At 44.0% G+C, this 20,375-nt stretch overlaps 1 protein-coding gene across 1 annotated transcript in view; it reads left to right on the top strand.

Annotated features, from left to right (window-relative positions):
- LOC309703473 (NLR family CARD domain-containing protein 3-like) overlaps positions 1-20,375 on the top strand; it is a 118,923-nt gene that overhangs the window by 76,954 nt on the left and 21,594 nt on the right. The gene's annotated exons all lie outside the window — the stretch shown is intronic.

Genomic DNA, 20,375 nt, shown 5'->3' with positions numbered 1-20,375 from the left:
TAGAGATTCATGCATCCATGTTCTCCACCTGCAGGTGTGGAGGAGAAAGGTGGAGCACAGACTGCTGCATCCTTCCAGTCACATCATTTTGATGATTATATTTGCATGTTGTGATGATTTGGGTTAAAGACAAACAGAGTTGAACGGCTGCAGTCACAGCATGAAGACGATGCTGAAGCTGAGCTGTCAGTGAACATGTTTCACTGTGATTTGATTTGAAGAATAGAAAGTGTGTGTGGCTGCTGACAGCTGCAGTCTCTGCTAGTCTGCATAACACACACACAACTTTCCCCCTGAGGCAACGATGCAGCAACAACACAACAGCTGCAGACACACACACACTGTTAAAGAACACTTTACTGTTTAAGGCAGAATTCCTCAGTAACAATGATTTGAGTCTACTGTGTCTACTGTGGTTTCCAACATACAATCTACTGAAACATGTTTTTCTTTCTGCCGTACAAACTATTTGATCACAACATCTTTGCTTTTTTCCTCCAATCGTTTATTCTGATTATTTTATTTAGTTTAACTAAGAAAAGCTTAAAATTTAACTCTTAACCTGTGTAGGAATGTTTAGCTTATTTTAGAGTTTAGAAATATGTTATCATAGAATGTAGAATTATTGTAGGGACACTGTTTGTAAAGTAATAAAGGCCTCACTCTCTTGTGAAGTTAGGAGTAGATTTTGGAAGGCTTCTCCCCCACTGAGTGGAAATTCCCCAGAGGATGTCTTAAGGTGGGGGTGTTAACATTTGTAACTGTGGGGGGAGTTTTATGACCCCTAGGGAGTCATCTACACCCACAGTGTTTTAACTGTCACGCACACACATCCACACGCACACTCACTCATGTGCACTCACACATACACACAGGTATGCGCACACACTCACTCACGAGCACTCACATAGACACGTGGGAACGTGCACATGTAGGCATTCACGTGCTCGTGCACATAGACACAGACAGAGTTTGCAGCACACCGTAGGGGTTTTTTATGATGGGGTCACTTCTATAAAGCTGGCTGTAACTAACAAAGGGGTGAAGATTTTTGCAGAGGGACACCGGCCTCATCTTCCCTTCTAGAAGTGCATGCTTAAATGAAGATGAATAAAGATAAATGAAGATGAATAAAGATTTTGTAAAAATGACTACTGAGTCCGGTGCCATCTCTGGATACTCGAGGAATAAAAAGAACGTATCCCAGTGTAAATTCACTCAGTAGAAAAGGCGGCTAGTGACCGCCTCAGTGCGACTAAAGCAAGAGACTTTTTTAAGAACTCCAAGTTGATGTTTAGCGCCCCGTAAGGATATCTCGGTGCGTTAAAGCAGGAGACGTTTGTTACGGATTAATAGAATCGGTGTTTCATCCGTCCTAGTCATTAGGAAAAAAAGTGGCGGTGTGTGATCCGTCCCCGTGCGTTAAAGCAGGAAACGTGTGTTATTATTAGTTAGAAAGCGGGGCTGAGAGGCCTCGTCGCCAGCTACGGGCTGCGCGTGTCACGGGTTTGGTTACCCCACCTAGTCTCGGACGCGGGGCTAGGACCTGAAGGCAGGAGATCCAGGGTGGTGACCTGGGGATTCGTGGCTCCTTAAATAACTAAGTCGGGGAGAGGTCCCTGTCACAGTCTGAAGTATGCATAAAAGCAGGATTGGTTGCTTTCGCCAGTTAGATTCCGAGCTGAGTTGAACCAGTGCCTGATGCAGAAGGAGGACGGTGTAGTGTGTGTGAAAGCGCCGTTAGAGTCGGCGTCTCGTCTGAAGTACGGGAGTCAATTAAAGTAATAAAAGAATTCGTGTCTAAAAGTGTGTGTTTGTGGTGTGCAGAAATCGCGGCAGGAGGCCGTGTCGCGAATTGTTGCAAGCTGTGAAGTCAATTGGGGGGTTTAATTTGGTTTTATATTTTTTCGGGGAAGAGAAACCGCGGTATCAAGTCCGTGGCGCAAGTTTTGAACAATTCGTGAGGTGCACGAGCGGACGGCACCCGCTCTGTGTGCCGCTTGGGGCGTTGTCCTGAATCAGCAGAAGTGTCTCGCAGAAAGTTTGAATGGGACTGCGAGAAGCATGAAGTGTGTGTGAGCCAGCCTCGAGGGGCGGGTTCACAGGTGGGACGAACAAAGAGTAAAGTGTGCGTGTGTGTGAGTGAGAAAGAAAAGGTGGGGGCAAGTGACCAGCCTGTGAGTGTGTGTGAATTCCTTGATCATAAAGAGGGAGACAAAGTAGATTAGTTGATTTTCTGTGAAATAATAAGAGTTAATAATTAAGAAATTGTAGTGATCAAATATGAGAAAATGAACTAAAGTAAATAAAGCAAATTAAAGAGTGGATCAGTGTTAGACTAATGATAAATAAATTGATAAAATTAATAGTGACATTTAAAGTGATCAAGTACTCAAGGATGAATGGAGAATTTGATTGCTGACTGTATGAGAGCTGTTGGGCTGAAAGGAAATGAGGTTGAAGGAGTGAGTTAACAGGTTAATGTGGGGTGAAAAAAAAGAGAGAAAAGAAAATGATGAAAACAAAGAAAATAAAGTGTGGAAGTGGGAGTGGGAAATTGTCTCCAACTGGGAAGCAGTGACGCTACAGGTCACCTTCTTCCCCTGCTGGTTTTATGATGGGGTCGCTTCTATAAAGCTGACTGTAACGAACAAAGGAGTGAAGATTTTTGCAGAGGGACACCGGCCTCATCTTCCCTTCTAGAAGTGCATGCTTAAAGATGAATAAAGATGAATAAAGATTTTGTGAAAATGACTACTGAGTCCGGTGCCATCTCTGGATGCTCGAGGAATAAAAAGAACCGGGGTAAAACTGATTTCGCGACACCTGATTTAAACGTTTAATTTCTCATTAACTCAGACTTTTAATTTATTTCCTTGTTTAATGTATTATTTCTTTATCCTTGTTTAAGTTTTGCCGATCCTTTCTGTGTAACCTGTTTAATCTGACCTTTGACCCTTTAATTTTAACTTAACAGTACTCTTGTTTTGACCTTTGACCTCTTTATTCCTTATAACCAAAAAAACCCTTTTATCTGATATTTTCACCTTATTGATTGATTATATATATCTATTATATTTTCTCACCTTACCTTATTTTGACCTTTGACCTATGTCCTTGTTAGCCTTGATCTTCCTTCATCAAACGTGAAATTTCTTTCACCTTTGAACTTAAAGCTTAAATCAAACCTTTGTTAAAAAGCTTCTTACCAACTTGTAATTCCAACTTTCTGCATTAAACACGTATCTTATCATATAAACACTGGATCACTGAGAGAACTTTAGGCAGAACCAAATGAAGCAGCTGACCTCGTCAAACTCACAGCGACAGTAACTGACAGTGAATTATTTTAATCTTCTTCATTGTATTTGTTAGAAACATTTATTTTCCTTTAATTGGACTTTGGTTAAGTTCAATCCGATGTATTAACCGACCTTTGAGGTGAAGTGCAGCTGCGAAGAACGCTACGGCAGGCAATGAGGTGCGTTTAATGTCGCTCTGTTAATTTGAGCGTCCATAAATTGAATGTCTTATTTTTTCTTACTTTATTATTGCTCATTTATTGGAGAATTTGGCCATTTAATTAAGACAGATTTTATGTTGTTGGTGGTAAAGATCTGGATGGATGTTTTATTTTATTCTGTGTTTCTATTTTTCAGTTTTACTTTTCAAGACTTGGTGAATTGCCTTTTTCTACTTTTTGTTTAGTTTTGTTAAAATTAGCAGCAGTGAGAAGTGTTGTTGTCGGTCTTGAATATATTTGATGTAGCCCATACTGTTAAGGTAAGTGTCATGTTTTTAGTTGTTAGTCTGATGAAGAATCTTTTATTTTTCTCCAAAAGTTGATTGTGTTTATCTGGACATAGTGTTTTTCAGGTCCAGCTGAATGCAGGTTTCCCCAGTCTTATACGTGTCAGGAGCATCAGCACAGCTGAAATGCATTTTTTCTAAGCACCGCGTCTCTGTGGCTTTTAAACCCCAAAACACGCTAAAACAAAAATGGGTCCACCCCAAGGATGGGGTCCCCCGGTGTAGTAACCTCGTTTCTTCGAACATCGACGTTCATTCAGGAAACCACAGCTGCTAGTTGCACTCACCACACGTTTTTCTAATCTGCCTATTATGTATCCTTCACTTCCTTTAATAAGAGCAAGTTTTCCACTATAAACACAGAGTCTAACAAAAGACTGGAGACTGTTTTGGTCATTTCCCTCAGAGTTTGTATGTTTAGTTGTTTTTCTGGTGATGAGCTTCAAACAGCAGCAGATTGAGACTCAAATAGAACCTAATAAAATCAGTGAAGCTATTCATTGCTCATGTCATCCATCAGGGAGTTACTTTAATATCATTACATTGTTTGCTTTTAGTAAATGTGGAAATTGAATATGAATTCATTTTATGTTTTTCTTTTCTTTTTTATTTCTTAATACCTAACTGCTGCACCTGTACTGCCCGTATCTCTGCAGATATACTGTATAGCCACTCAAAACTGATGTTCAGATAGAGGGTGGGAGCCGCCTGTTTTCTCTCTCCACTATAATCCCTGACAATTTTATTAGTTTGGGCGACCTTTACATGTAGGTTGTTGGGATCACAGCAGAGTTAGAACAGAGGGGACATTGTGTTTGTTAAATGTCTGAATGGCCCAGGTGGAAGAAGCTGTTAGTGAATCTGGAGATGTGGGACCTGAGGTACCAACATACAACACTGTAAAAAATGACGGATGCCACCAAAGTAAATAGCAACATTTTACTTTGTTGTTTGCATCATTTTTAAAAATGTATAATTTCTATTTGCATTTCAAGTTATGAAAGGTATTGATTAAACATGTTTATGTTTTTTTTTTTTCTTTAACTGTTTTCCACTCGGACTATACAAGAGGTTGAAGATACTATTACATACGGAGAGAACTCCACACCGGGTGTAGGCTTGCATGACTAAGAAACTATTTGAGGAAATTTTGTGGAGTTTGAGGTTGGACTCGGCTGCACATGTGTTGAGGAGCACTTGGTGAGGGCTAGTTCTTTAAGGTTCAGCAGCTAACAAGACGGTGTATCGGTCAGGATACAGGAAGCAGGACAACAGGCTTCCACTTTGCTGGATTGTCACCACCAGCTGTTTTATTGCCACCTAGATGCTCAGTGTTGCCAGCAGTCTGTAGTAATAAACAAGTTGCCATCAGTATATAAATATATACAGCAACAGCTTCACTAAGATAAACATAACGGATTAAATGAAATAAACCAACACATCCATCTGAATATACACATAACAGAACATATATAATTTGAACTATGCCAATCTTTCATCTCTTGCTCCAAACACAGAAAGGACACAATTAAACACAGTGAGAATGTCATACATAGCCGAAACATCCACTCTAACTGTAAACAAAGGACTTTGGCACCAACGTGTGGCCGAATAAAATTACTACATAATGGCGGCGGCCGGCGGCACATGCTTCGAGTCACGAGATGAAAAAAAGCGGTGCTACAATGCGGTAGAATGTAACTAAAGCCGCGGCCAACATCAGAATCGGAAAATAAACATATTTAAGGAAACTTACTTCCAGTCATGAACTTAACACTCGGAGCATCACCGTGAAGGATGGCAACCAGGAACAGCTTACGAGGTAAACAGAACTAACACTGAAAAAATCTCCCCTTCTCGAGTAGCATCGCGATACCCCCAACTTCTGCCTACGTCATTTCCTACGACTCCACCCCACACAATATTGCAGAACATAGACATAAAATCCCAGAGCCTTTCATATATGGAACGCCAGGACTGCCATAATGAATTAATTAAATACACCATTAAATACTTAATTAAATGTGGCAATAATTAATTAAAATTGGAATTAATTAATTAAATAAATAGTTATGACACATGTAATTAATTAATTATTGACACATTTAATTAATTATTTATGTATTTCACATTTTAATTAATTATTGACACATTTAATTAATTATTGACACATTTAATTAATTATTTAATGATATATTTATTTATTTCATTTTGGCAGTCCTGACGCCTGGCTCTCGTCATGAAATAATTTTATCTGTCAGCCTCACCCATCAAACTCAGGGGGCGGGGTTAACGCTGCCCATGCAGCTTCTCTAACATTTGATTGGTTGCCGTGCAAAGTAAGTCAAAACAGGTCGATCCTAGATAATCGATTGCTTGTGTAGACTTGGGGCAGCCAGTTATCCCAGAATGCAGATCAAATCACAAGCAGCAATGGTGGTGGTGTAGTTTTAAAATACCCCGTTTTTCTGTCACCAGCTACACTTTTAACAGTGTTTTAGCCGCGAATGTCGCGCCGTATGTCTGGTCAGGTTGTCAACATAGAACATGTTTGCAAAAGTGCTCAGATGTTTTCAGAGATTTCACTAGCTCTGCTAACAGTTAGCATGCAGAGCGCACCGAGGGGGTACATTAACCGGTTTGTTTACATATTCCACTCTCCGTGTTCCACATGTTGCATTCGCAGATTCTCATTTTCACCGAACGATCGTCTCTTTCCGCCTGGTCTTGTGTCTCTGTGCTTCTGTAACATAAAGAACGAGCTGACATTTTTCTCACGAAACCAGCGATCAGCTCAGCAGACCCTCAGTTTACCTGCATGCATCCTCCTCCTCATCTGTCAGCTGTTTAACACCTGCTGCTAATTCAAGAAACACGCCTAGTTACCTGGTGATAGTCACAGTTTAACTGCACAAGATAAGTAAATATAGTATTTTCCCCGAGCGCAGAGCTGCTGGAGCTCGTTTCCTTACAGAGCACTTTATAGGCGAACAGCTTCATCAGCGGCTGATGTCCAATCACCAGCACACAGCTTTCAAACCTCAGCTGAGTTTTAGCTCTCAGTGGTTAAACGCTGGACTTCATTCACTCAGGTTCTGTCTGTCGGGTCACGTTTACTTCGCTGTTTTATTTACAACTGAGCAAATCGGTTTGGCTGAGGTTAAAGTTACGTTTCATAACTGCATAGTTTCACAGACGTTTAATGGTTCACTGGCACATGTGTTAGACTGAACTATCATCTAAATATCATCTGTTTTTTAATAGTTATTCAACTGTATTCTAAGCACCAGCTGTCTGTTAGAATGTGATTTTTTTCTCTCTCTGTTGGCAGAGGTATAAAAATGCGCAGGAAAATCTGACGTGCATGGCAAACTTCACCGACGATATTTAGGGAGGAATAAACACACATCAAACATAAATGAACCATTTGTCTGTCTCCATAATTGAGAGCATTTTCTCTTCTTATGTCAACTCTCTCTCTCTCTCTCTTTTTTTTTTTTTTTTTTTTTTTTGCTTTTTCGGTCATGTTATGTTTACCTGTCAAAGGCTTGTTACAAACTATGAAACACATCGTGCAGACTTCTGGATGTTAGAAGAAAACGAATACTGCTCATGAATGAGACTAAAGGCAGGAAGGTGTCCTTTAAAACTAAACATGTTAATAGGACCTCCCTGTTTATATCATAGTTTATGATATAGCACGTGTATTTCAGTAATAGCCTGCTGAGGCCACTATACGTGCTGGCCTCATATCAAATGTGAAGGCAGACTGAGTCTATGTTTGACGTTTGTTTATATCTAATCTTCCTTTTCAAACATTTAAACAGCAGCGAGTCTGCAGCTGAGGGAATACAAACTCAAATTGTCGGAACAGGTTTGCTCGTTTCTTGGATTCATTTGGTGATTTATTAAATGTATAACTGTGTGGTGGGGCGTGGTCTGCGGTGCAGTGCAGGGAGGGCGGACGCACCTGCACGGCATCCTTAATCACGCCCGCCTAGTTAAAAACACGGGGACTGAGGGGTTTGGGGGTGTTGTGGTGTGGTGAGATGTAAATAAAGATGACTCTGAACGTTGCTCCGTGGTCCCGCCGTGTCTTATTCACGCCACATTGGTGCCGAAACCCAGGAGGCAGCACGGCGGGTCCATATCGGAGCCAGGGAATGGAGGAGCTGGCCCAGAGGGTGGCCGAAATGGCGGCCGCCCAGCGGGAGCAGGCGGCAGAGGTGCGTCGCCAGCAGGAAGAGCTGCAGGACCAGTCTGAGCGGCACCTGGAAAGGATTGGGGAGCTGGCGGCGCTGCTCTGGGCCTGGGCGCCACCCCCACAGGTGTGTCCCGAGGACAGTGAAGCGGTGGAGGAGCCGCGTGAGGCACCTCAGCAGCCGGAGGTGGCAGACGAGGCGCGCGGGGATCTGCGCCTGCCGGAGGAGGGGGAACAGCCAGGTGAAGGGCTGCTCCTGCCGGGAGTGGTGGATGAGCCGCTCCAACCGGAGGCGGCAGACGAGGTGCGCGAGGGTCTGCGCCGGTTGGAGAAAGAGGAGCTGCACGAGGGGCTGCTCGAGCCGGGAGTGGCGGCGGAGGGAGCAGTAGTGACGGAGGAGTCGCGCTATGGGCTGCTCCAGCAGGGAGCGACAGCGGTGACGGAGGGGCCGCGCAAGGAGCTGGAGGTCCCAGTGCCAGGGGAGCTTGCTCGAGTGGAACTGGCGAGCGAGGCGGGCGCCACGCTTGAGATCGCCGTGCTCGCCAGACCGGCCTCACCACCACCAGAGGCCTGTACACGCCACACCTCTGCCCAGCCACCTGTGAGCTGGGGCTCACGCTTGTGCCGGCCGCGCCGGGTGCACCTGTCACGTGTCCGACTTCCGAACCAGCTTTGCCTGCGCCGCTGGATTCGCGGGCGGCCGCCTGAACTCGCACCTCCCCGTCGCTTGGCCGGGGTCTGGGGGTGCCAGCTGTCCGGGCTGATTCCCTCTCCCACTGGCGGTGGGGGAGTAGGTTCGGCCGGATGGCTCCCCGGCCTCAATCGGGCGATGGGGGTATGTGGTGGGGCGTGGTCTGCGGTGCCGTGCAGGGAGGGCGGACGCACCTGCACGGCATCCTTAATCACGCCCGCCTAGTTAAAAACACGGGGACTGAGGGGTTTGGGGGTGTTGTGGTGTGGTGAGATGTAAATAAAGATGACTCTGAACGTTGTTCCGTGGTCCCGCCGTGTCTTATTCACGCCACAAACTGTTATTCTAATCTGCTGCTGAGTCTCTTACACTTTTCTTTATGCTGTATATTTTCACGTCTCTGGAATAGTTGGCAGTTAGATAGTCAGCTGGGAAACTTTGTGTTAACTCATGGAGCTGAGGATATCGTGGATATGCTGACCTCGCTGCGTGGTGTACAGAGCGAGGTCAGCATGATTAATATTCACAATAAAAATATTAGCCGAACATCATGAAGTCTGTATGTGTTTCATAGTGTCGAACAACCTTTGTACAGTTAAAGCCAGCAGTTACTACATGACGGAAACACCAACGTTATCTCTTTTATGCGTTTATACACAGGTCACTCTGATTACTGAACAAAAACCCAAAGATCAGATGTTAAACAGATTTATTTGCTCTCTCTCCTCCTTAAACATGTTTTTAATGTTAGTTATAATTCAGAATTGGCGACTGAAACACGTAGGACACATAAGAACATCAGGAAATAAAACACCGATAAATATAACCTCAGTAAAAGAAGTCAGCGGGGGTTACTACAGCTGTGTACCGGGGCCTGCGCTTTGTCGGTGGGATTGCTTGCGAGGCGAGCGGGTCTATCCCACGCTTTGCCGTGAGACTGGGACGACATCTCCGAAATCATCGAAACACTTTTGCAAAGAGGCTGTATCTTGACAAACCGACCAGACACATGAAGATTAAACCACTACATTCTCGGCTAAAAAAATATTAAAACGGTATTTGGTAACACACAAACAGGGTTTTTCAAAGCTCAGTTCTGTTAGCTTCCACATGCCGGTTGTGTGCTAGAAACAATGGCCACCAGGCCAAAGCAATGGTTTTGACTCGATCAGCGTTAACCCCGCCCCCTGAGTTTGATGGGTGAGGCTGACAGATAAAATTATTTCATGATGAGAGCCAGGCGTCAGGACTGCCAAAATGAAATAAATAAATATATCATTAAATAATTAATTAAATGTGTCAATAATTAATTAAATGTGTCAATAATTAATTAAAATGTGAAATACATAAATAATTAATTAAATATGTCAATAATTAATTAATTACATATATCATAACTATTTATTTAATTAATTAATTCCAATTTTAATTAATTATTGCCACATTTAATTAATTATTTAATGGTGTATTTAATTAATTCATTATGGCAGTCCTGGCGTTCCATATTCATACAACATGTGTGCTTAAGCCGATCGATGGCTGCAGACTCTGTGGGAACTGAAATCAGCCCGTCATCGATGCAGAAGTGTCTCTCGACAAAGTGTCTTGTGTCTGCTCCAAAGTTCGTCTCGCCTTCCCAGGTGGCTCGTCATAGGTAATAGATGGTTACTACTGGTGACGGGCTATTACCAAAAATATGCACCCAGGCGTGGTCTTCCTGCACTTTGTCACATGAGTAGAAGTAATCAACAACTTTTTATTCATTTTTATTCTTATGAGCACGAGAGAGGGGGGGCAGGTACTAAAGATGAATAGCACAGCAATTAGTTGAATAGACGTTAAAAGAGAAGGTGTTTCAACAGCTGTTGTCTACACCCTTGACACAGGAGAACAGAAGACTTCACCACCAGGACCTCCCCACCAACTGGGTGTCACCAACTTTCTCACAACACCTAACTGTGACCTACACAGATAACCAGTGTGCAGCTTTGAAATATAACATCCAGAGTCTATGTGACAAATGGCTAAACAAGTGCCATCATAGCAGGGAGAAGGGTGAACATGGTAACATAGAAGATGCTCTCCCAGGCCTATTACTGCCTTCTGGTCATAATGTCCACTCTCTTTCAGTGACCTCTCACCTTTAATATCCTATGACCTTCATTGACCTCTGACTTTCAGTGACCTCTGACCTCCTGTTGCAGGTGTGTGTGTGCTGCTGCTGTCTGCACTGACTGTTTGTGCAGGTGAGTAGATGAAGTGCACCATGGTCCAGGGCCCTATTTCAGGAAGCCGGTTTAGTGCAAACTCTGAGTAAGTACACCCTGAGTTAACGAAAACTCTGGGTTTTCGGTTTCACAAAGCGAGTTCAGATTAATTCTGAGTGAGTTACTATGACGACACACTCCGTGAAGCTAACCTGCCCCCTAGCAGGTTTACTTCAACTAACCCTGACGTTCTCCGCCTCTGTGTCGGAAACCTGACTGTAGGAAGTGTCAGACATGGCCTGCCCCGTCCTTGAAGAGCCAGTAGATGTTGAAGCCCAAATTCTCCGCAGAGCTCTCCGCCGGGAGAGAGTGATTAGAGCACGTTTGGACATTTTATCATTTCCTGATGATTTTCTGTGTGAACGTCACCGTTTTTCAGCACAATCTATAATTTATTTGAATAACATCCTCAGGCCTAATATTGCTCATGTGACACATCGCGGACATTCCACAAAATTCCACAAAATTGCAGGTATCAGGATGAACAAAATTTAATTCATGATGTGGTGATACTTGAACTACTACTTAAATTTTACATTTATTTTCAGGGTTCCCAGGCGTGATTGGCTGTATAGATGCACTCACATTCCAATCATTGCTCCTTCAGTAAATGAAGGAGACTATGTGAACAGGAAGTCTTTCCACAGCATTAATGTGCAGGTACATAGTTCCCTGTAGCATTTCAAACTAACAAATTATTTCATTATAGTAATGGATGCTAATTTGTGTTCTCTGCACTGTGAAGATCATATGTGATGCTGCCAACATTATCACAAATGTGGAAGCCAAGTGGCCAGGCTCTGTGAGTGGTGGTGGTGGAGGACCCCCACCTGTTTTTCGGGCCTCCGCTTTTTTTCTGTTGGCTATAACGGGTCACATTTGAGCATACAGAGTAAGCAAATATGTACTTGTAATGTGCTCAGATAATTTCAATAAGTGCTTACAGAAAGAAAATTAATGTAGCCTCTAACTGCAATTGATTTACATCGGACAAACAGATCAAGCACTATGGCTCATAATACAATTACACCTTACCTGTTTGGACTATATTTTTATATTTCATTTTTACTTGCTGCCAGGAACGTTTGGGGCCTGTTGGGTTGCACCTGCGCTCACATCACATCACAAAATAAAATGTATGAAATAAAAAATAAAATAAAATATAATAAAATAACGTGTTAAATGGGTGGAAATCCCTCGATCAATGTTTAAATTAACACTCACGCATTGACTCTGTCGGCTTTGTTTTGCCATGCATGCTCCCTTTCTTTTATTCAGGAATTAGAAAAAAACATCAAATCACTAGAAGAAGCCTACGCGTCCCACCAAGATCAGGAAACATTGAACAAAATACGCAAAACAAAACTAGAATTAAATGAGATAATTGATAAAAAAACAAAATTATTAGTACAAAGACTACGCCTACAAAATTATGAACATGGTAATAAATCCGGTCAATTTCTAGCAAACCAGCTAAAAATAAATAAAGAAAAAACAACTATATGTGCTGTTCAAGATTCATCTGGGAACACAATATATGATCCGATACAAATAAACAACATTTTCAGGGATTTCTATAAAACGTTGTATTCACCACAAATAAACCCATCTAAAAAAGAAATTGATCAGTTTTTGGACAACATAACTCTTCCAAAATTATTGGACACTCAAGCAATGGCACTGGATTCACCACTGACACCAGGTGAACTCCAGGAAGCCCTGATAAGTATGCACAATAATAAGGCTCCAGGTCCAGATGGCTTTCCTGCAGAATTCTACAAAGAATTCTGGTCGATTCTAGCACCAGTTTTCTACAGAACGTTGTTGGAAATTAAAGAAAAGGGCAGACTTCCATCAAATATGAATTCTGCAAACATTAATCTCCTGCTAAAACCAGGCAAAGACCCTGTATATCCCTCAAGCTATCGTCCAATATCCCTTATAAATGTAGACCTTAAAATAACCTGCAAAGCTCTCTCAAAGAGACTGGAGAAAATAACCCCCCTCTTAATTCATCCTGACCAAACTGGTTTCATAAAAGGTAGGCACTCATCAACAAATACACGTAGATTACTTAATTTGATAGACTACTCATACAGTAAAAACCTAGAAACTACAATATTCTCTTTAGACGCAGAAAAAGCATTTGACAGAGTTAACTGGAAATTTCTATTTGCAACTTTACACAAATTTGGTTTTGGATCCTCTTTCATAAACTGGTTAAAAATATTATATAATTCCCCAACAGCTTGTGTTAGAACAAATGACCAGACATCCTCCAGCTTCTGTCTCTTGAGGGGCACCAGGCAGGGATGCCCACTCTCCCCTTCACTATTTGCAATTTTTATTGAACCACTAGCAGCAGCAATTAGACAGAATTCAGTAATTAAGGGCATAAAATGCAAGAACGTGGAACATAAAATCAGCCTTTATGCGGATGATGTGTTACTCTTTCTCCAAAATTCACAAACCAATATCTCTGGGGTGATTGAATTGATAAACTCTTTTGCAAGAATATAAGATTACTCAATTAACTGGTCAAAATCTACAGTCCTACCGATTAATTGCTCCTTCCATAATTCCTCTTCTACACCACTGCAATCGGGAAATATAAAATATTTAGGTATTAATGTTTCTCCCAAGCTTGCAGATCTAACTAAATTAAACCATATCCCACTTTTAAAGAAGGTAGAAGATGATCTGGCTAGATGGAAATGTCTACCCATATCACTCATGGGAAGGGTTGCCGCTATAAAAATGATGGTCTTACCAAAAATTAATTATTTATTCTCAATGATCCCAACTAAACCGCCACAAGATTGGTTCAGATCTCTAGATTCATGTATGTCCAAATTCCTTTGGAAAAATAAACCCCCACGTATAAGCTTAAAAACACTACAAAAGACCAAAGATAAAGGAGGACTAGAACTGCCTAACTTTCAGCACTACTTCTTAGCCAACAGGCTTCAGTTTATCTCAGGATGGCTAAAACACACCCTCTTAGATGAACCTTGGCTAGATGTAGAACAAGCACTCTGCAATAATCTAGAGATCTCAGACCTACCATTTATCAGCTCAAACATCCAACGACATGAATGCTTTAAAAGCATCAACATCAGCTCTTCTCTGACAGCATGGTGGGAGTTTCTAAAATTGACGGCGTCTTCATTAATCCCATGCAAACGTACACCTATCTGGAACAACCCTGACATATTACAAAACAATAATATGATAAACTTTTCAGATTGGAGTGATAAAGGAATCAAATATTTAGAACATATACTAGAAGGAACAGAATTTATTTCATTTGACGGACTAGTTACACAATATGGGATCAACAAGAAAAGATTTTTAGAATATCAACAAATTAAATCCATAGTAAAAAAGAAATTTAAACCGGGTCAAGTTGAACTACAAACACCACCAAGTGTGGTTCAATTTCTTACTCTTAAACCCCCCAAATTACTATCCAAAATATACAGAATGCTTTCTAAAACAGATGAATCAATATCACTTCCTATTGCAAAATGGGAAGTGGATTTATCAGTTAACTTAGACCTAAACTTCTGGTCTCAGATTTGCTTAAAAACCTTTCATCTAATTAGAAATCCCAGTCTTCAATTAATTCAATACAAAATATTACATAGAGTGCACTATACAGGTCATCGGATGTTCAAGATGGGCTTTACGTCTACCAACAACTGCTCACACTGCCAAACCAATTCACCGGACAATTATATCCACGCTCTTTGGTTCTGTCCACCAGTTCAGAAGTTTTGGCGCGAGATATGTGAAGACTTATCAAAGTGTCTGAAATGTAACATTCCAACTTCCCCCTTAGTGTGTTTGTTGGGCAGCTTAGATAATGTCACTTCAGAAAAGAATATCGCCCATATGGTTTTCACTGCCCTATGCATAGCCAAGAAAACAGTCCTCATGAACTGGAAAAATAAAAATAATCTTAATTCTAACCAATATAGAAATTATCTATTAGATTACATTAGTCTTGATACAGCCTCTGCCACCACATCAGATCAATTGCTCTGGGCTCCTTTGATCAGCTCCATCACCTAGTGGGGGTGGGGGGTCATAGTTTGGTCCCGCCTTCACTGTTGTGATTGGTGTGGGGGTAGGGACAGGCTTAGGGCGTCGGGGGGTTCCCCGGAGGCATCTTCCTTGGGGGGCTCAACCCGGGGTAGCGGTCATGTCCGGTTAGGGGCTCTGTTGGCTCTCCGGTGACTGTTTCCTCGTGGCTGCGTGCAGCGGGGCTAGGGGAGGGTCTGTGCTGACGGACGTGGGTTACTGACCTGGTAGCCTGGCTGCCCCTGGGTGGGTCCGGGATGGGCGTGAGGTTCTGGGGGCGCTCCGTCTCTGGGCTGGGACCCGGACCGGGCCTCGGGGGCTTAGGTCCTGGTTGGTGTGTTGCCGGGGTTGTGGGCGGGTGGGTGCATGGGGGCCCAGCCCTGGAGCAGGGTGCCGCCGGTGCGTCGAGCCACCTGGGGGGCTCTTCAACTGGTGGGGGAGATTGTCACATCTTGCAGGAGCTTTCCTCTCCTCAGGAGCTGCCTCTGCAGGAGGGGGAGATACAGGAGAGGTGGAGGAAGATCTCAGCCTGGGTGTTTATTGTCTTATGTAGTCTGGAAGATGAGTGGATGGTGGGGTGGGTGCAGTTTTCTCTGTGGTGGGGTTGGGTGGACTGTCCCGGGCTCTGTGGGGCCGGGCGGCGCTGCTGCACTGGGCCCGGTCTGGATGGGCCTGGGCCCCCTTTCCCTGGCGGGTCGCGGAGTATGGGGGTGCCTACTGGGGTCAGCGGGGGAGCTGGCCCCAGGGAGGGGTCACTTGCCCCTCCCTTCCTTCCCTCCCCATCTCCAGCTGCCTCCCTCTTCCCGCTCCACCACAACCACCCACACATGCAGGGCCTTGGAGTAGGGGTATGTCACCAGGGTGCAGAGGAGGCTACCCCCCCCCCCCCCCTCTGTCCCCTTCTGGCTGCCTCTGCCTCAATTTTATCCCACAACTTAGACATTCACATTACTCACACTCTCATTACACATACATATAGGATCTTGGGGGTGGGCACGATACACGGAGTCCAAAGTACCATCAGGGTGTACACCCCACCCCTGGCATCGTTGCCCACCTCTCAATTTTAAATACACGTAGACATTGAGGGCTAGCAGGAGGGACCATGCGCTTACCTGCTGCTCTCTGGCAGGTAGCTCCAAGCCCTCCTGGGTTTTAAATGCACCTTAGAACACAGATGCATCAACATTACAATGAGCGGGTGGAGGGAGGTTCGGAGTCTTCTCTCACCCCCGTTCTCTGCGACCTGCTGGAGCAGGGGGGCTAGGACTAGGAGGAGGAGTTGGCCGTCCGACTGCGGTCTGGAGTGTGGAGCCTTCCTGCTGCTGCGGAGTCGGGGCGGTCTGCCTCCCCCCACCGCAGGGAAAAGGGAAACACCACCTGGGTCTGGGTGCAGTTCCCCCCTCCAGGGGCGGGGGCACCTAGATCCGGTTTGTAGAGTACGCTTGGGGAGTGTGATCGTGTGTACAACGTCTCTTTATGTCTGTCTCCACGTTGGTTGAGTGTGGAGTAAGTGCATATGAGAGCATGAGGGTGGGAATGGATGTTTGTATCTGTGTGTGCCTGTATGTCTGTGTCTATATGTCAGGTTGGGTGTCAGGCGCCACCTCTCTGGGGACATCTCAGGCCCTCCAAGGTTTGGAGGCCTATCTCCCCCTACCACCACTTCCCCTGCCAGTGGCGGACCCCCTCAGACATCGGTGCGTTGGTGGTTCTTTGTGTCCGGGGATGGGCGCCCAGGTACACACCGGCTCACTCCTTGGCGGCCGCTTATCGGGGCCTGGAGCCTGGGGCTCGCTCGGGCCACTTCGGAGGTGGGGTGCCCCCGGCCTCTTGGCCTGGGGCTCGGTCACTCAGGCGCAGCTGGCTGCCGGCGGAGCTCACGGGCGCGTCACTGCAACTCCCCCTGGCTTCTGCTCCGCGGCTGCTGAGTGAGCCCTCATCTGGGACTCTCCTCAGCTCTTTCCGGGACAGTGGCGCGGCTGCCCCTCTGTTGGTCTTCCTTGGTCTCTTGTGTTCTGGGGGCCTCTGGATGTCTGGAGTTTTGATCTCCTCCACACCTGCTTCACGCCCTGGAGGACGGGGCTGTGGCCCCCCCACACCCTCTAGCAGATTATTACATGAAGGAACCTTTTAAAAAAACAAAAAACAAGCGCGTCCATGCTCACAGGTGTACACACGGGTGATCACACCCACAAACTACACCCTTTTTGGCTCCTACCTCAAAGCACACTGTGTTCTGTTGATCTTATGTGCTGCACAATAATGTTTAACATTTAGTATTTACTGTCATATTCCCATATATCATTGTGATGTTGTTTATTCTATTACTCTTGTTCTCTTCTGCTTGCTTTCTTTTTTCTTTCTCAGCAGGTGATCCAGGTGATTGATATATGCATTTTTTTTTCTCTGCCCGTTCTGTTGGTTTTTGTCTTTTGCCCTTCTCCCCCGTCCCTCTTCTCAGCTGTTTCTCTTTCCCTCTTTCTTTCTCCCCTTCTTTCCCCCAGTCAAGTCTGTCCCGTATTCAGTAGGTGAAAATAAAATAAACAATAAAAGGTGAATCAAATGGACCATTACGGCAAGGCTGGGATGGTCAGTTTGGTAAAGTAAATCCGTTGGGCATCTTTCTTTGCCTTTAGACAACAATTCTGATGGCAAAAGAGCCAAACGGGACAGGCCAAAAAAAAAACAAAAAAAAAAACATTATCACAAATGTGGAAGCCAAGTGGCCAGGCTCTGTGAGTGGTGGTGGTGGAGGACCCCCACCTGTTTTTCGGGCCTCCGCTTTTTTTCTGTTGGCTATAACGGGTCACATTTGAGCATACAGAGTAAGCAAATATGTACTTGTAATGTGCTCAGATAATTTCAATAAGTGCTTACAGAGGGGAAATTAATGTAGCCTCTAACTGCAATTGATTTACATCGGACAAACAGACCAAGCACTATGGCTCATAATACAATTACACCTTACCTGTTTGGACTATATTTTTATATTTCATTTTTACTTGCTGCCAGGAACGTTTGGGGCCTGTTGGGTTGCACCTGCGCTCACATCACATCACAAAATAAAATCTATGAAATAAAAAATAAAATAAAATATAATAAAATAACGTGTTAAATGGGTGGAAATCCCTAGATCAATGTTTAAATTAACACTCACGCATTGACTCTGTCGGCTTTGTTTTGCCATGCATGCTCCCTTTCTTTTGCAGCTGAGGCTGTGTTACTTTTTTTCTGCAAAATTTGCATGTTATCAGCATATGCTGCCATCAGAATTTCGGCCTCAAGCGCTGTAAAATACATTGACCGCGCCTTCTTTCCCTGCGTCTCCATGGTGACTCGCTTAATCTGTGCTCCACTAATCAGGGCTTTATGTATCCTCGTGCGCGCGCTTAACTTGGGGTTAAAGCAACTCCGCGTTGATTGAACTAATTGTTATCAGCCTTTCTGAAACCGAATATTCCGAGTTGGACAGTTCGGGGTTACTCAACCCTGAGTATCGTTTTTCACTCTGAGTTTTCTAAACCGGCTTCCTGAAATAGGGCCCAGGTATAGGTGGAGTTGTCTCCATCTGTGGGCTGTTTCAGGGTCAGACTGAGGTCTCCAGTTTTCAGCAGGTCTTCATTCATCTTCGTTCGGTCTCTGTAACGCTGGTGCTGTTCTTCAGGCTGGTCAGAGCAGTTCTCATGTTTCTGTCACACTGAATCTGCAGTAATGCATCATATTCTATAAAATCATATGTTTGTAGTGGCTGTCCTGTGAGGACCACGTCTCTCTAAACAAACAGCTGTTAATGAGCTCACAAACACAGGCCTACAGCTGGATTTGAAAAAGTCCATTCAATAGAAAATCAACAGTCACAGCTGGATTCAAAGGCTTGAGCTCTGTGTGACATGGTTACCTGTCAGCATCTACAGGGGGATTCAAATATGAAGGAAACATGAAGGTGGTGCATTAGAAAAACTGCTGCTTTCAAGCAGAGCAACAAACTGTTTGAACTGATCCAACTTTATTAACACAGACAAAGATTTGTGCATCAGCTGCTGTTTGCTGCTATAGATATAATCCAGCTGATGTGGAGAACTACATGTGACTCTGTGATGCAGCCATGAATCTGACTGATTTCTTTCCATTTTCAAAGGTTGATGCATCAGTTAAAGTCCTTAAAAAGCTCAGAAATAAAGAGAAAGGTTGGTTACAGCAAAGAGAGGCACTGGCAGCATTTAAGACACCAAACAAGAGAAACAGATCAGAGAACATCAGACTGAATAAGTGGAATAAAGTGAAACAGAACTAACGCTCCCTAAGAATGGAGCTGTCAGAGGAAGAGAGCAGCAAACTGAAAGTCTCTGTTAGCTGCAGAGCTCTGAAACTTCACACAGCTTTGGATGATAACATGGAGAAAGGATGTGGAGATGTTCACACTTCTGCTAGAAATCATCTTCTAGTTATTGTGACTCAGATATGACTGATCATAGATGAGGACCAAAGAAGGTTTTTACTGAGATTTGAGCTGACTTAGCTTAGCCTGTGTTTTAGCCACATGCTAAACAAACACATGTTCAGAAACTAGAAGATGTGACCTTTCAGATGAAGTCTCACACATGAACTTTACTCCTACAGTTCATCTGCTGAAGCTTTTACATTTGGGAGGAAATCAAATAAAAACCAAAACAGCCACAAACATCAGACATGCTAACACTGTGACATTATTGGATGGAGCCACTGAGACTGAACCACCATCATGAGTCTGACCTCTGACCTTTGACCTGGATCTACAGCACTGACCTCTGACTTTCAGCTCCACTTGTTTCTCCATCAGGATGTTTCCCTCCCTGCTGTAGGCAGTGCAGGTGTAGGTGGAGTTGTCTCCATCTGTGGGCTGTTTCAGGGTCAGACTGAGGTCTCCAGGTTCCAGCAAGTTTCTCTTCATCTTTGTTCGGTTCTTGTATTTATCGTCCTGTTCTTCAGGCTGGTCAGAGCCGTTCTCATACATGTGGACCTTCCTGTTGTTTGCATCCTTCCACTCCACTTTAGCATCTTTAGGCAGGCAAACTGTGGTTTTGCAGATCAGCTGGACAGACTCCACCCCTGAATCCACCTCCACCCAGGGGACTGAGAGGACAACAAAGCACAGCATGAGCTGTAGTGAAGGTTACTAATGTTCTCCTCATGACCTGTTACAGAGGACTTATTTCTGGTTTGAGCTCAGTGTAGACCACAACATTTTACTACAAAAACTAAAACACACCATACTTATAAAAGGAAATTCACTGCAGTGGTTTGAATCAAATCTATCTAATTGATTCCATTTTGTTCATGT

The sequence above is a fragment of the Aulonocara stuartgranti genome (assembly GCF_965226115.1).
Source record: "Aulonocara stuartgranti genome assembly, chromosome: 3".
In the NCBI taxonomy this organism is placed as follows: domain Eukaryota; kingdom Metazoa; phylum Chordata; class Actinopteri; order Cichliformes; family Cichlidae; genus Aulonocara; species Aulonocara stuartgranti.
The sequence above is the reverse complement of the archived record's forward strand: the minus strand, read 5'-3'. Positions and strand labels throughout refer to the sequence as shown.